At 41.4% G+C, this 16573-nt stretch overlaps 1 long non-coding RNA gene and 1 pseudogene across 1 annotated transcript in view; one reads left to right on the forward strand and one right to left on the reverse strand.

The window, feature by feature from the left end:
• The window catches only part of LOC128627648 (uncharacterized), a 70174-nt gene that overhangs the window by 3916 nt on the left and 49685 nt on the right, over positions 1 to 16573 (reverse strand). Inside the window, exon 2 of the long non-coding RNA XR_008391900.1 lies at positions 1120 to 1239. This is a non-coding gene — a long non-coding RNA (uncharacterized LOC128627648). The remainder of the gene's footprint in view (positions 1 to 1119; positions 1240 to 16573) is intronic.
• Positions 4442 to 4586, forward strand: LOC119063173 (uncharacterized; annotated as a pseudogene).

A 16573-nucleotide genomic window follows, 5' to 3' on the forward strand; every position in this document is an offset into this window, starting at 1 on the left:
CCTGCTGGGAACTGGCCTGCAACCAGGCATGTGCCCTGACTGGGAATCGAACTGCGATTGTGTGGTTTGCAGGCCCGCACTCAATCCACTGAGCTACACCAGCCAGGGCTATTTTTGGCTTTTTCTTATTGCTTCCTTTTTTAAAAAAAAATTCTATTTATTTATTTATTTGAGAGAGAGAGAGAGCGGAAGAGAGAGAGAGAGAGACATCAGTTTGTTGTTCCACTTATTTATTCATTGGTTGGTTGCTTCTTGTAAGTGCCCTGACCAGGGATCTACCCAACTGAGCTACTGGGACAAGGCTTCTCATTGCTTCCTTAGCTTTCTTTTCATAACATCTCCAGTTAGAAAGATTCTGAATGCACATTGCTTTCCTGAGTGACCTGTCCACTTAGCACAGTCATTTCTCTCACTCACCTGGTTTCTTCATTTACTATCACTGATGTTCTCTGAGGCTTGGTCTATCTCCATCTCTTAATACCATTATTCATGCAACAGAGAAATTGGGTCAAAGCTCAGTTCTGATTTTCCTAAAATGATTTATCCATGAGTAACCTTCTCCTTCCATTATGAAAATTTCTGTATTTTATTACATCCTTGTTTTGATTTCCACAATAGATAAATAATACAGTATACAGAAAGTCACATGAATAGTCTAGCCATTAGGCTGACTTCCAAATTTGGTTTTTCTGTTTCAAGAAGCAGGTAACCAATGGATTGAAGCTCTAATTATTATGTGAGAAGCTAAGACTCCTGAGATGGATACTGTCACAATACAAATCTTTAGTTTCACTTGGAAAAGCCAACCTAAGGACTCAAAAACTATCACACAGCTGGTGCTACTTTGTGGGATCAAAACAGTATTTAAGTTGCAAAAGTCAGAGGTGTACTGCTATGAACATTTGAACACTGACCTTCATTATAAAAGATTTGTTATTTTTATCAATGGTTATGCTAACTCTGTAATGAATTAAGATTCTGTTTGAAATAAAGCATTGGCTAAATCTAGCATAGAAGCATATAAAAAGGATAGCATGTCATAATGTTTTAGCTTAGATAATGTAGTTTTTGTAGTTTAATTAAATGTTTATAATTACAGATAAAAGAAACGATTCTTACCGGTTGTGCTATAAACAGAAGCTTCTGTTGGAGTTACTTCCTGGCTCTTAGGAGGCTGCACTTTAAACCAGACCTGTTTTCCTTATGGTCACTGGCATACTTGTATATCTCAAATTTATCCTAGGGGAAGAGAGATATACTTCAGTCACTTCAAATAGTCAAGAGTTTAGTGATAGTAGAAAAAGTCCCTCTCAATGGTTATTTCCAAAGATGAAAAAAGAGAAAGAGACACTGTAAATATTAATTTATCCAGTAGTTAAAAAGTGCTGAGAACTCAGCCTGTATCAGTTAAAACAGAAGTAGACAATGACAAATATAACTAAGAGGATACTGGCACCACAAAACAGCCCACCTCTCTCCTCTAGGGGGCCTTACACAGCATGCTGCCCTTATAACTACTGCTTCTTCCTCTCAATGATTATTAGCATTTTAAAATTTTAAATATTTTAATATGTTATGTAGTTGAGTGGTTCCAAAATGTGAAAAGGCAATGGGTTGGTTTTCCATTTGTTGACCCTCACTTTTACTTTCTACCCCTCTTTCCTCTGCTTTGTGCCCCATGTAGTAGACCTATGGGTGCTGCCTCAACCAGCAATCTTGCTCTCACGATTCTGGTTGGCTTGGCTGGTGGTAGAATAATCAGATCATAGGGAGGGAGAACTGTACCATATACGCACGTGTGCCCTCAGATGTGCCTCTGGCAGGTCCCCAAGAGTGAGTAAGGCTCTAGTCACACTTCCGTCTCGGGACCTTCCACACAGCTGCTCTGTTGCCCATTTCAGGTAGGTCTGCTCCCTCCCTTGACCACTGAGGTCTAGAGATAAACAAGGTCCATTCTTACTCTACCCTGGCAGTGCAGGTACCTTGTAGCTTCCTTATACACTGCCCACATCTTTATAACTAGTTCCTTTAGGAGACATTCCTTGAAATTACTCAGTCTGAGCATGCCATCTACTTCCTGCTGAGACCCTTATTCATATGGTAAATGGAAAATGCCATTAGCAGTCGCTATTAGTTTGCTAGGGCTGGAATAACAAAGTACCACAAACTGGGTGGCTTAAACAACAGATATTTATTGTCTCAGTTCTGGTGGGTAGAAGCCTGAAATGAAGGTGTGGGCAGGGTTGATTCCTTTGGAGGGCTGCAAGGGAGAATCTGGCCCATTCCTCTCACCTAGCTGCCAGTGGTTTTCCCCCACCCCTCCCACCTCTGCCTTCATGTTCACATGGTGTTCTTCCCGTGTACATGTCTGTCTCCAAATTTCCCTTTATCAGAACAGCAGTAGTCTTGGGGTATAGGCCCACCCTATTCCAGCATGACCTCATGTTAACTAATGACACTGCTAAATAAGGTCACATTCTCAGGTGCTGAGGGTTAGGACTTCAACATATTAACTTTGGAGGAAACAATTCAACTCATAACAACAGTTAAATGTGCTCAAATATATTCTACTGTATCAAAAAAATAAGCTTCTCCTGACCTCCATCTATTGTCTATTCTCTCCTCCCCATTCTTCAGGAATGAATTGTTTGCATTTGCTGTATCTTTGTATTTCCTCCACCACCCTCCTCCCACCCCCACCTTACCACCTCCATCCTGGCTGCAGCAATTCTGACTGGTCAAGGTCAAACTTTTGTTGTTAGATCCAACGAACTCTTTTTGGTTCTCACTGTATCTGACAAACTTGACACCAATTGCTACTTCCTCCTTCTAGAAACATTTTCTGTCCTTAGTTTTTGACACCCTCTCTGAGTTTTCCTTGTGCTCAATTTCTTTAGCCAGTACCTCTCCTGCAGAACATTCCTAGAATGGTTCTCAAGATTCTCTCTTGTCTTGTCCTCTCCTTTCTGACTCTACATCTTCTCTACTCTATTCCAATGATTGTCCTCATTTTAGTTACCATTCACATGGCAATTGCTCCCACAACAAAATCTCCAGCATAGATCTCCATTTGGAGATCCAGATATATATGTACAACTGCCTTCTAGACAGTTGTTGTTGATTGTTCCACAGATCTCTACAGTTCTATGAGACTAAACTCATTTCAAAAACTAAAATCATAATCCTCTATGCCGGGGGGTCCAACCTTTTGGTGTTTCTGTGCCACAAGGGAAGGAGAAGAGTTGTCTTGGGCCACACATTAAATACATTGTAACATGTAATCACAAAAAAAATCTTGCAATGTTTTAAGTAAATTTACAATTTTGTGTTGGGCTGCATTCATAGCCATCCTGGGCTGCATGCAGCCTGTGGGCCACAGGTTGGACACTCCTGCTTTATGCTACTCCTCCAAAAGTGCTACTCCTCCTGTGTCACCTATTTTATTTAACAAACACATGTAACATTTTTATGCGCCAGACACTATTCTGAGTAGGTCACTATTAACTCATGTAATCTGCATAACAACTCTATGATGTAAATACTTTGTTATCTTCATTATAAATGAGAAGTGAGGCACAGAAAGGTTAAGTAACTTTCCTAAGACTACACAGTAGAAGTGGTAAAGCAAGGAATCAAACCCAAGTAGCCCTACTCTGGAGTTTGTGCTCTTAACCTTTATTATATGTTGCCTTAGCGAAAGGCACCACTACGCACTCCATTTGTTCAAGCCCAGAAATATGAGTAGCATCTTGATTCTTCTTTCTCCCACTCACTTCAATTCCCCGTCCCCTTATCCCATCACTTACCAAGTCCTGCCTATTGTATGTTCTAAATAAAACTACTGTCCCTCTTCTCTTTATCTCCAATGACAGTGCCCATTCCTTCAGCAACTAGATATACGATCATGTCATTTACTTGCTTAAAACCTTTCAATAATTCTCCATTGTTCTCACAATAGAGTATAGACCCTTAGAATGGTTTACAAGGCCCTCTTTGATCTGTGTCCTGCTTTCCTGACCCTCTTCTCTGCTCTTCTTCACATTCCCCATCATAGCTCTACTAAACTATGATCAATTTCTCAGACATATCCTGAATCTTTGCCCATACATATCATTCAGCTTTTCTTCCCACTATTTTTGGGCTAACTCCAGCTGATGTGTCAGTAAATATCATTTCCTCTACAAAGCCTTCTCTAGTTCCCCAACCCTGGATTCTTCCTCCAACCATGTACTCCCACTTTGATCCACTGAGCACCCCAACAGGGCAGTCATCACATTATATTAGAATTGTGTGTGCAGTTGTCTGTATTTCCCTCTGGATTGTAAACTCCATAGATCAAGGGACTATATTTTTCTTGTTCCCCATCTTATCTCAAGTGAGTAGACAAGTATATGGGACAGAGTAGATGTGCAGTAATGTTTATTTAAAGAATGAAGAGCCAACCCCCTGGCAATGGACAAGGATACACCTGATTGGTGGTGTTGCTTTTATACCAGTCAGGGGCAAAGCAGTTGTACAGTCCTTAGTTCAGCCTAGCTTGTTGCCTGCATTGGTGGCCAGAGCTGGTTCATGCCTGGGGCACATAAAAAAAAAAAGAATGAAGAGTCAATTAAGTAATTTACAATGAGAAATCACTGTCATGGGAGCTGAAATGCTCTTAGTCCATAATGACCGGCATACTCTTTCTGTATAGTTAGGCCAACATGAGAAAACAAGGCTTTTGTGGGTGACAGAATCAGAACCAAAGAACACTTACAGAATCCAGTGATAAGTAGCAACAGGCTAGGACAGCATCATATAACTAACCCAGATAGCACAGGTCTCACCGATGGGGCTGGTATTATCAGTCTGTTGGCCATGGCCCCCTCTCTCCTAGACTTTGCTAGGAGGAGTCCAGACATCATTTCTCCTTCTCAGCCTCACAAGATTGATAAGCTCATTTTTTAAATAGGTTACTCTGGTACAGTCATGTTTTGAAGATCCGAGAGCTATTCTGTTTTAAGTGACTAAGGTACCTATAGATAGAGTTAGGTTCTCCCAGAACCAACTTTCTCTCAATTGCAAGTTCTGGGGGAAGCCCCTCTGTAATCCACTATGAAATGGCAGACTATCCCAAAGGGTGCAATGGATCATCTTCCATTGGATAATTGAGAATAGATTTTATGGAGATGGTTGCATTTGATTCTGATAGGGAAGGTGGGATGTATTCTAGGATATTAGGGAGAAATTAAAAAATTCCAACTAGAGCCCAAAGAGTAGGAGAGGCAGAGTCTGGAATGTACCTAGAGGTAACAGGGAGCCAGTGAAAGTTTTTGAGCTGGGGATTGATATCTAAAGAACTTTCAGGCAGGTTAGCCTGCAGACAGGCCAGACAGAGGTAGGAAGAAGAAGAAAAGGCCCAGGGAGGTAGACAGGAATTAGGAGATGACTCTTTTCAAAAGAAAATAGTTGAGCAGGGTCATAGGTAAGAAGCCTTTTTCTCTAGTTTATCACTATAATAGTATAATATTATATCCAAACACATAAATATGGAAATGTAGTGAACACTAATTAAAAGCAAAACAAATAAAAATAACTTCATTTCTGAATAAATATGTACTTAATGCAGGCCAGTGGTGGGTGAGTTTGAAAACTGCCGCATCAAGGTAATACTATACGGTTCATTTTCTGAATGGTTCATTTTCTTCGATCACCAGATCAGTCCATGGCTTAGAGCTGGTCACAGTGAGCTCTAAGAACTGTCCATGTTCAACTGGTTGGGTTATAATAGTCTGAGGTACTATTCAAGCAGTCAAGACACGAACTGGAAACCTTTTTGATCTAAATAACTTCTGTGGTAGTACAGCCACCCTATACCCTGTAGGGTTATCCACCTAACATTTCATTTGTAACTGTATAGGATTGTGGAGGTGAGATGAAGGTACGGCGAATTCTGGAAGGAGATGCTGGTTGGTAGACCTCCTATATCAAACCCACTTATATTTCAAAGTCTTTTCCTGTAGCTGTTCTCCAGTGATCAAGTTGTGGAAGGGAGAGTGAGGTGGTTACATATGGGTGCTACTATTGTTATGTTGGAAAATACTTTTTGATGAACAGTCATTTCCTTCCACTGCCAGAGGGTGTTGGTAATGAGCAAATTACCTTTTACTCCCTCTGGTGTGGATGTGAAATTGGCTGTTAATAGAGTTGCTAATGCTACTGGGTTAGCATGTGATTGTTCTATTTTAAGCCAATTTAAGTTATATTTGGGGAGTAGCCAATCAGACATCTCTCTAAGAATATGGGCCCAACTGCAGCATTTAATATTGAGAAAGCTGCCACACTCACAGATGTGGCTGTGAGCAGAAAGTGCTGAACATGCTGTTGTTAACATGAAATGCTTTAATACAATGTCCATTTCCTTTGTAAGTATGAGAATGGTCTCATTAGGCAAATACTAAACGTTTCCATCATAGGATAGGACCCATTTCAAACCCCAATAATGTAGAATGCTATCAGCCAATGAGGTACTGGGTTTAGTCTAACAATGGGTTAATATTGGTCATTTCATTACTGCTTGTTATGCAGTGAAAGCTTATGAGAAAATGAAATATTCAGAAATTAGTTGAAAGGAGCAAAAGAGGTGAGAGATTTTACTGAGTTATATGCTCGACTGGGCTAATTAAAGGTACAGATGCATTAGTAGGTTATGGGAACATCTTTGATTTCTAAAGATGCTTGCCCAGGAGGGGGATGGTGTATTCTAATAATTTCTGGCATTGTGAGTCCCCACAGGGAAGGGAGCACAGCTTTTCTCTTGCATTTTTCCCAGTCCTCACCAGTAGCACCTATTGCCTGCCACCTGGCACCTGGTGGCTAAATTGAATGCATTGGGAAAGTTTCTTGATTAAACAGGCCATTCTTGAACAAAGCACTGTTGATTTGTGATTTTCATGTTTTATTGGCTTTTCATGTTTTAAGTGTAAAGCTCATTAACTACACCAGAGAAGGAAACAGGTATGAGGGGTGGAAAATAAAACTCAAGTGAGGTGATATAGAAAGGTACAGTGTGTGCCATTCTGGTTTGGATTAATTTGGCTTGGCACTATTATGGCTCCTGTCACCTGATCAGCTTACTGAGCTGAAGAAATTGTGGGAATAGGAAGTGCTGGTGCCAAACTATACCCGAGCCTCACCCCCCTCCCCTAAAAAACCTCCCAAGGAAATCTTAGGCTCATGCTCTCTGCTTTACCATTAGGACTGGGTGCCCATGGAAGACCCATCCTGTGTGATCATCCACTCACTCAACAGACATTTGCTGACAGCTGCCTTGTGCCAGGCCGGGGAGCAGAAATGACTGGGACAGGGTCCGTGACCAAGGGAGCACAGAGTATTCTGGAGACACTTACCTAAAAAGCATACTACATGGTGGTTAAGTGGGCTAATAAGAGATAATCAAAAGCCTGAGCATTTGGAAAATAAAGAGGAGTCAGCAAAGAGGACTCAGAAGGAGCCCATAGAAAGAAAAACCAGCAGAGGGGCCTCATGGTCCACAGTGTCCAGTAAGATGAGGAAAACCAGGCCGTTAATAATTTTGGAGATCAGGGCACTGCTGACTTTAGTGAGCATGGGGCGAAAAGGCAGAACAGAGGTCTGAAATTATGCTGTAGTTGATGGGGAGTTTCTAGGAGGAGAGAATGGTGTGAATGTTTTTCTAGAAATTTTATAGTAAAGGGAAGAGGGGAGAGAGAGAGAAGGGAAAGAGAGGGAAAGGAAAGAAAAATAATGAGTTTGGCTAAAGATCCAGAGAAGGGGGAAAAGCATAGCCTGAGGTGGGGTGAGGGAAGCATCAGAGATGAGTAAAATCGAGGCACTGAACTTCTCCCCTGCAAACCTCAACCTGAAGCACTCTCAGGAGGACAACGAAATTATTATTATTATTTTTCAGGCACTGAAACCTGACATAAAAATGTTGAGATGCAGATTTAATACGGGTGGCTTTCTGAGACATCCTAGGCTGTGAGGACTTTGAGAGACAACACTGTGTCCCTAGCAGAGTCCCAGGCAGAGGAGCAGGTTCTCCTAATGTGTTTGTTGGATGAATACATGGGTCTTATTGACATTTTATTGTGAACATTACAAAAAAGAATATGGCACTGATTTTAAAACACATGGAAACACAGTTATAAAAAACCTAGCATTTTATGGACTGCAAATCGTCTTATGAAATGTTGCAAATGCATATATCCATCTTGCCTGAGGCCTTAAAGTAATAGGACCATTACAGCATTTCTCATTGGGTCATCAAAAAAGTTTCTGCTCTCATAATCCTGCTACTTTACAGACAAACTCTGTTTTCTATTAAAGGTAAGAAAAATGAATTGTTTCTGAAGCATAGGGTATAGTTAAAGGTGTTAAGAAAATACAAAATAATTTTACCAATGTCTTGACTACTAATTTGGATAAATGTTTATTCTCAAAATGTTCTAGCATTATCTTTCTTCTAAAGGTCAGGCACATGTCACTGAAAATACATTTAGTACATTGAGAATATTTTTAAGTGATTTATTGGGGTAGTGTATGGACTATTTAAATATAACTCTTATTTCCAGTAATACCCCAACCTCATTAGAAGTGACTTGGCTCATTGCTTAAGCAAAATGCTTTTGCTATTTAGGACCCCTCTTTTTAAAATAGGCTATTTTCCTTTAACCATTTTACCAGAAGTGGGGATCTATATTTAGAGAAGCACACGTGAATGGGTAAGGTCAGAGCCCAGAGCCTTAGGGAATTCCTCTAGAAGTTGTGTCTGTTGTACTTTCTGGTTCATTTTTCTCCCTACCTGATTCTCCAGAGCAGAGGGAATTCTCCACTTGAGGTGTGAGGCACAGCTACTTCTCTGGGGGACTGTGGAATCCTCCAGAGAGGTTCTGTTCTGTATTCTCTGTGGCAGGCACCCAGCCAGTAGAGTATGGGGCCTAGTTTTATCAGTGAAAAACTGCTTATGCTCTTGGGGGACATTTGAACGCTATTTGATGTGGTAGCCAATCAAATTTTCTAACTACTGAGCATGCCATACATCATCTCCTCTCTGTGGAGGATACATTCAGTTGCTTATGATATGTATACAAGTTATGAAGCAGACTGATAAAATGAATTTGTGTGATACCTCTTGGGGTCACATTCCCAATGTGGCATCTAAGGGTTCCCTTTGTTTTATTCCTCTGACCCTGCCTCCCTGCTCAGAGGTAACCACTGTCCTGAATTTTATGTTTATTCTATGTTTATGATGAAAAAATACTTTTATCACATATGCATGGACCCCTAAGTAATATATTGTTTAAGTTTATTTGCTTTTGAACTTTATTAAAGTTGTATCTTACTGTACTTAATCTTCTGCAACCTGCTATTTTCATTCAACTCTTGTTTCTAAGATACAGTGGTTCATGTAAGGTTGCATTTAGCTGTGGCTATCCATTTCACTGCCATATGACAGTCTACTGTGGGAATACGGCTGGCGGCACAGTTTACTCATCCATTTTCCTATATGGCTGGGTTGTTGGCAGTTCCTTAGCCATGACGGACGGGGCTGCTGCATGTGCTCTTGGGCATTCTCATGCTGTAGCAAAAGTGTTTCTCTAATGTCTGTGCCTGGTTTATAGGCTTGCAGACGCTTAACTTTGTAAGACAGTGCCATACTGTTATTCTCAATAGTGCCATTTTAATTTCTTAACCAACTTAATAAAAAATATGTCAATGCAGCTTTGATGAAAAGAAACACAGGTAGGCAGGATGGCAGGAAGAAAGGAATGAAGACAAGGAGAGAGAGAGAGGGAGGGAGGAAAGAGAATTGCCCCCCAATAGTTTAAGGCTGGTATAGAAGACATATAAATTTCCTCAGGTGTTTTGTTCCATCTAATGATCCAAACTCAACTATTTTAGGATGTTTGTTATTGAATTGAAAGATTAAAAAATTTATTAAAGCCTGTTGCTGTGCATATGAGGAAACGGGTATTTTCATTTATTGTTGGTGGAGTGTTAATTGCCTTCTTTCTTGAAACTAATTTAGCAATATAGAACAAAAGTCCTAAAACAAACAAACTACAATTGACTTGGCAATTCCCCTTATGGGAGTATATCCTAAGGGAAGAAAACAAAAAATATACAAAGATATTTGTTTAAGGGTGTTAACTGAAGTGTTCGTTGTAGCAATAAGAAGGAGAAATAATCTAAATGCCCAAAACTTACTGGTTAAATAACTATGAGGCAATTTAAAATGATGGATAGGTGTACATGTTACAGTGAACAGAAAAAATCAGTTGTTTAATATGTATATGGACCACTCAATTTGTATTTTCATTTTTTTAAAAATTTTTTTTATTGATTATGCCATTACATTTGCTCTATTCCCCCCTCCCTTCCCCTCCACCCTGCATAACCCTCCCCCACCATTTCCCCCTTTAGTTCATGAACATGTGTCTCAATTTCTTTAGATTCTGTATTTCCCCTACTATTCTTACCCTCCCCCTATGTATTTTCTATCTACTGTCTATGCTACTTATTTTCTGTACGTTCTCCCCCCTTCCCCTCCTCCCACTCCCCTATTGCTAACCCTCCCTGAGATCTTCATTTCTATGGTTCTGCTCCTGATCTAGCTATCCTCTTAGTTTGCTTTTGTTTTAGGTGTGGTTCTTAATAACCGTGAGTTTGCTGTCCTTTCACTGTTCATCTTTTTTATCTTCTTTTTCTTAGGTAAGTCCCTTTAACATTTCATATAATAAGGGCTTGGTGATGATGAACTCCTTGAATTTGGTCTTATCTGAGAAGCACTTTATCTGTCCTTCCATTCTAAATGAAAGTTTTGCTGGGTAGAGCAATCTTGGTTGTAGATCTTTGGTTTTCATGACTTGGAATACCTCTTTCCAGCCCCTTCTTGCCTGTAAGGTCTCTTTTGAGAAATCAGCTGACAGTCTGATGGGAACTCCTTTGTAGGTGACTGTCCCCTTAGCTCTTGCTGCTTCTAAGATTCTCTCCTTCATTTTAATCTTGGCTAATGTAATTATGATGTGCCTTGGTGTGTTCCTTCTTGAGTCCAACTTCTTTGGGACTCTCTGAGCTTCCTGGATTTCTCGGAAGTCTATTTCCTTTGCCATCTTGGGGAAATTCTCCTTTATTATTTGTTCAAATAATTTTTCAACTGGTGGTTGTGCCTTTCCCCCTTCTGGTACCCCTATAATTCGGATGTTGGAACGTTTAAAGATGTCCTGGAGGTTCCTAATCTTCTCCTCATTTTTCTGAATTCTTATTTCTTCATTCCTTTCTGTTTGACCATTTTTTTCTTCCTTCTGGTTCTCTCCCTTGATTTGAGTCCCAATTTTCTTTCCATTACTATTGGAATCTTTTGTATCCCCATTCATTTCAATTAATTTAGCTTCCATATGTTTCTCTAATTTGTGGCTAAAGTCAACCAGTTCTGTAAGGATCCTTATAACCAGTGTTTTGAACTGTGCATCTGAAAGACTGGCTATTTCTTCATCACTTAGGTCTATCGGTTCTGGGGCTCTGAGTTGTCCTAGAGCCATTTTTGGTCTGTTCACGCTGTTAAGTGAGCGGAGCGAAGCCTTAGTTGTTTACCAGGACGGGGCGACCCAGGTCGCTGGTTTGTGACGCTGTGTGTGTGGGCGGGGTCAGAGAGGGAGTAATGGCGTTCCTCTCCGCTAGCCCAGCGTTTCTAGTCACTCCGCACGCCTGGGGTTTATCCGATCGGAATTGCGCGAGCCTGCTGCCCTGCGCCGGCTTCCCTTCTCACTGGCTTCTCCGCACGTAAATGCGCACGACTGAGCGACCCACCGCGCCCCTTCTTTGTGCGCTCCAGCAGGCAGCTCGCTGGCGATCAACGCCCTCGGTTCCCTGCGCGCACCGCGCACCGCCCCGGGAATTTTTTCTTGCTCACCTGCTCCGCTGCTGGCCTGGCTCCTCGTACCGGTCCAGCCGAGTATCTAGTTGTCCTTTGGACTCCGTATTGTCGATTTTCCGTGTGGCTTGGTTGTGACTGCTGTTAAAAATAGTTGTTCTTAGATTTGGTTGTGCACAGAGGCGAGGTGGATCCTCCATCTACGTCTCCATCTTGGCGGAAGTCCGTATTTTCATTTTTTAATAAAAATTATTTCAACATTTATTTTCACAGGGAAAATTATGGATGCAAACACCATCAAATTGTATAAGCCATGGCAGGATTTTAGGTGGTTATTATTATTACTGCTTATTAGAACTTTTTTCTACAAGAACAATGTCTTATTTATTTTGATTAAAACAAAGAATGACTTGTTGCAGTCTGTTAAAGACAAAGCTTGGAGACTTACAATACTGCCCACACTCCACTATCCATCTGTGGATTATCTTAAGAACATTTAACACCATATGGTAGCACATACTATGAAGTCCCTTTCTTTCCCTTACTCACTGGAGGATGTAAACTGACTTTATATCAGCCTAAAAAACAAAAACAAAATTCTACAACCCCCAAATGCATTCCACTGAACAAAATGTCAAGTGTGTTACTGCCCCTCACCATTTCAGCTCTGATCCATCAGCCTGATCACACACGCCACCACCAGCTACTCCCCTCCTCACTATGTTTTCCTCCAGGTGGTTTAATATTTCTAATTTCATTTGTCATTATAACATACCCATGAGGTGGGGAGAGTATATAGTGATAGATATAGTAATTATCGAGGGCATTTTTTTTTTTTTTTGTAAAAGACTGGTCAAATATTTTCATTTTAAAATCCCTGGTCTCTCGGAGCCTTTGCAAATAATGGCCAGTAGTTCAGCAAGTTCATTAACTGATTCCCTCTAGGTTGGGGAATGTACATTATCTGGACCTGCTGATTTACATATCATACCATGTTTTCAAGTATTCCCTTACCTGGTTTATTTCAACATCTATATTTAAAGGTCTTCATTACTTCCTAATTATCTATGCCCCCTTCCTTTATTTTTCTTGTTAAAGACCAATTTAAAAGAGCAGCTCGGTATCTCTGCCACTCAGAGTTATCATTAATTTCACTCGCTTTCTCATTTAATAGTCCAGCCACCTTATTGCACATGCTTCCTCCTCCCTAGCTTATTTTCACTGCCTCTAACCTCTCTGGTGCTCTTATCTTTCCTTGACAAGCCTTAGAAAGAGTTTGTGCATTCATTTTTTTTTGCTCTTCCTCATCCTTTCTAGATTTCCACAGTGGGCTTTTTTCACCCTTAGATCTTTTCAAGGCTCTTTGTCAAGTGGTTCCTTGCATTTTTTATTCAAGGCATCACGGGCCTTTGTGGCTTAACTGTGATTTGAAAACTTTGCACTCTTGCCTGTAGTGCTCTCCGGGTTTCTTAATTCATCCAAATTGAATTTATGGAAATCCTTAAACTTGACAAAGTTCCTTCATGTTTTAAAAACATAGAGATCAGGTCATATCATCAGGGTAGTGACATCTCATGGTCAACAGCATCAAAGATCATTAATAGGAGGGAGAGAACCAGCACAGATATGTGGTCATTGTTCATGCTTGGGAAGGATATTGACCTTATGAGACCCAAATCCATCCTCAACAAAGAAGCTAAAGTGCCACTGGTGTTCCAGGTTGTTGACACTGAACTTGGTTTCCTGGGCAGAAAATATACCACAGATGGCAGGCAGCTTGCTATTTAGAAGGGTAAGATTAATAAAGGCTGCTCAGAAGTCCCTTTTTCTAGTTTACATTAGTTAACAGAATGAGAACAAGTACTAGATTTTTAAAAAAGATTTTGTTTATTTGTTTTTAGAGAAAGTGAAAGGGAGGGAGAAAGAGAGGGAGAAAAACTTCAAAGTATGAGAGAAATATCCATCAGTTGTCTCTGCACGTGCCCTGACTGGGGATCAAATCTGTAACCCAGGCATGTGCCCTGGCTGAGAATTGATCCGGTAACCTTTTGCTTTGTGGGACAACACCCAACAAACTGAGCCACATCAGTCAGGGCTAGATTTTACACTAATCAATTTAGACACATCAGTCCACTGTTCCTTCACTGTCAGTTTTGGACAGTGTCCATGTGTGGACATGGGGATCTTCCAACAAACATGTGAAGGGACAGTTTCCCTTCAAGGCTTGTCAGACTCCATAGAGCCATGCTGCTCTGGTCACCCTTTGAGAGAGTATCTGCCCCAAGGAGTGCAGTTAGTTGGCAGCCTCTAGCTGTGAGTGTCTCTAAAGTAGCTCCTGGTTAATGGCCAGGCACAGTGGTGGCAGTAGGGATCACCTTTTCTGGATCTTTGCACCAGATCGCCCTGCTGGGCTGGCCAAGCTCTTCTCCAGATGCACTGCAGTCTGAGGCTCTCCCTAGATCATCTTCCTCCCTCCCCCCTGTCCTTTTCACAGATGTCAGACCCGAGTCTGAGGCTCTGCCTGGCTACTGCTACACTCCACTAAATATCTTGTACTTCTAACTCCATCTCAGCACCTGTTTCTTGGAGGACTTGAACTAACCCAAGGATCCAGTCTTCTTTTAATCTTGCTAGCTTCTCCTATCTCCTCCACCCATCCTTCCTGGCATGAGCTCATTTATGCTCTCTTTTATGTTACTTGATGGAAAACCCATATGCTACATAGTCACAGAAGGCATTTCAGGATAAATAAAAATGAAATTGGGGGTCATCTCTTGTCTGGGATTATATATATTACTACTTTCACTCAATATGGATAATTGATTCCATTACAGTTTGACCAAATTGGACAATTCCCAGGAAAACAGCTTGTACTTAAATCACAGGATCACTAGGTGACGCTGCTGCCCCACACAAAGGTGACAGCCTGAGCTAGGCTTGGCCAGAGCCATTCTGGGCTAGGGGTCCTGCTGCTTCCTTGGCTGGATGGGGCCTGTACGTCTGTAATCCATTCCAGAATCTGGAAAAGTAATTTCCAGGTCCATGAATCCCGGCTCTAGGAGCATGTTAAATCAATCAATTTCTCTCGTCCACTTTCTCTCTCAGAAGAGTGTGTGTGTAGTTCTGTGGAACCCTTTAATTGATTCAAGGACTAATTGTGGCTGTTCTAATTTCTCCAAGAGCCCATCAGTTCACCTCACATGACTGCAATCAACAGAACATTGAAAGCTCAGCAATCTCCACCCTGCCCCCAGAGATGGGAGAACAATTGATTTGAGTGGTATTGACACCAAAGTCTTTATCTAGAATCTCTTAAAGGAGTTGTATGTCCACGCACCACTCACTTGTTCTCCACTTGTTAGGAATATAGGGAGACATGGAGCATAGGCACATGGGCTTTTTCTGTGCCTGGTGTCTTCTCTGATGAATGCAGAACACATATCTCCCTGACCAAGTTTTTGGCTTTAGCATTGCCATCTTTTACCGTTGCTTCCACTGCCTTCTCACATGCACAGTCAGCAATCTCTAAACATAACACCTGTCTTGTAAATCTTCATAGACAAAGCTGCTGAGTGGCACTAAAAATTTAACCCTGCAATTTACCCATCATCCCCAACTAGCCCTATCTGTTCTATATGCTTAAATACTCCTGTTTTGGAGCTGTGGGTTGGCACATTGGCTAATGTGAGTTTTAAGAAGGTATTTTCTCATACCTTGGATGACTGATTTTTAAAAGATAGCCTGAATATTGCTAATAGACTCCACAATCCAAGTGCAGTTCTACTCAAATTTGCATGATTGTTAAGAATACAGATTTCCAGGCCCGTCCCTTGGGAATATGTATTTTGGACAAGCATCCCAGTGACTCTTATGTTCAGACATGTTCAGAAAACACTGCCCCACTAAACTAAGTGGGATCTAGCTATGAACCAGGATATAGTGCTAGATACAGCAGGAGCCACAATGCAGAGAGAGGGGGAGAGAGAGAGAAAGAGAGAGAGAGAGAGAGAGATCTTAACAGCAAGAGGAAGAACCATCTGAGAGTCATGGGTTGCTCTCACCAGGTAATTGGGAACCTCGGGTCACTGTAGCCACCTGGCAGCTTCTGATAGTGAAAGCAGTGAGGGAATCTTTTATTAACATATTTAATATGCTTGACTAAGGGGAAAAAGTAGGCAAAGCCAGGAGGGCTTGTTAGCCACCTCTCCCTGTAAAGAGTATGGCAGAAAAACAGTGCTTTCTTTCTCAGCAAAGGTTTAGTTTAGCCCTTGACTGTATTTCTCTGGGGAGAAGTGAGTGGGCATCTACCAGCATAAATGGTAGTCTTACTGAGAGGATTCGAGCCCCTCGGGTTGCATGAACTGTGCCTAGAAGGTGTACCTAGAAAGCCACAGAGACTGCTGTTACGGAACTCAGTTACGGATTCTACTGGAGAGAGCAGCCTGCCATGTAATGTCCCACTTTGCCCTCCTCTACTGAGGTCAGGTGAAGAATTCCTGGTGACCCCAGAATACTGACACACCCAGTGAGAAATCCCCCATCACCTCCTCATGGCTAAGGGGTGAGTGCAGCTCTTTCTCATTTAAGGTCTGACTACAAAAAAGCATTGCAGAATTTAAGTGGGAAGCTGAAATTGGAAATGTGCCTGGGAGAGCCAAGTAGCAACTGTGATCTGTAGGT

Source organism: Artibeus jamaicensis, unplaced genomic scaffold (genome assembly GCF_021234435.1).
Source record: "Artibeus jamaicensis isolate MK-2021 breed Jamaican fruit bat unplaced genomic scaffold, CSHL_Jam_final contig_464, whole genome shotgun sequence".
Lineage (NCBI taxonomy): Eukaryota > Metazoa > Chordata > Mammalia > Chiroptera > Phyllostomidae > Artibeus > Artibeus jamaicensis.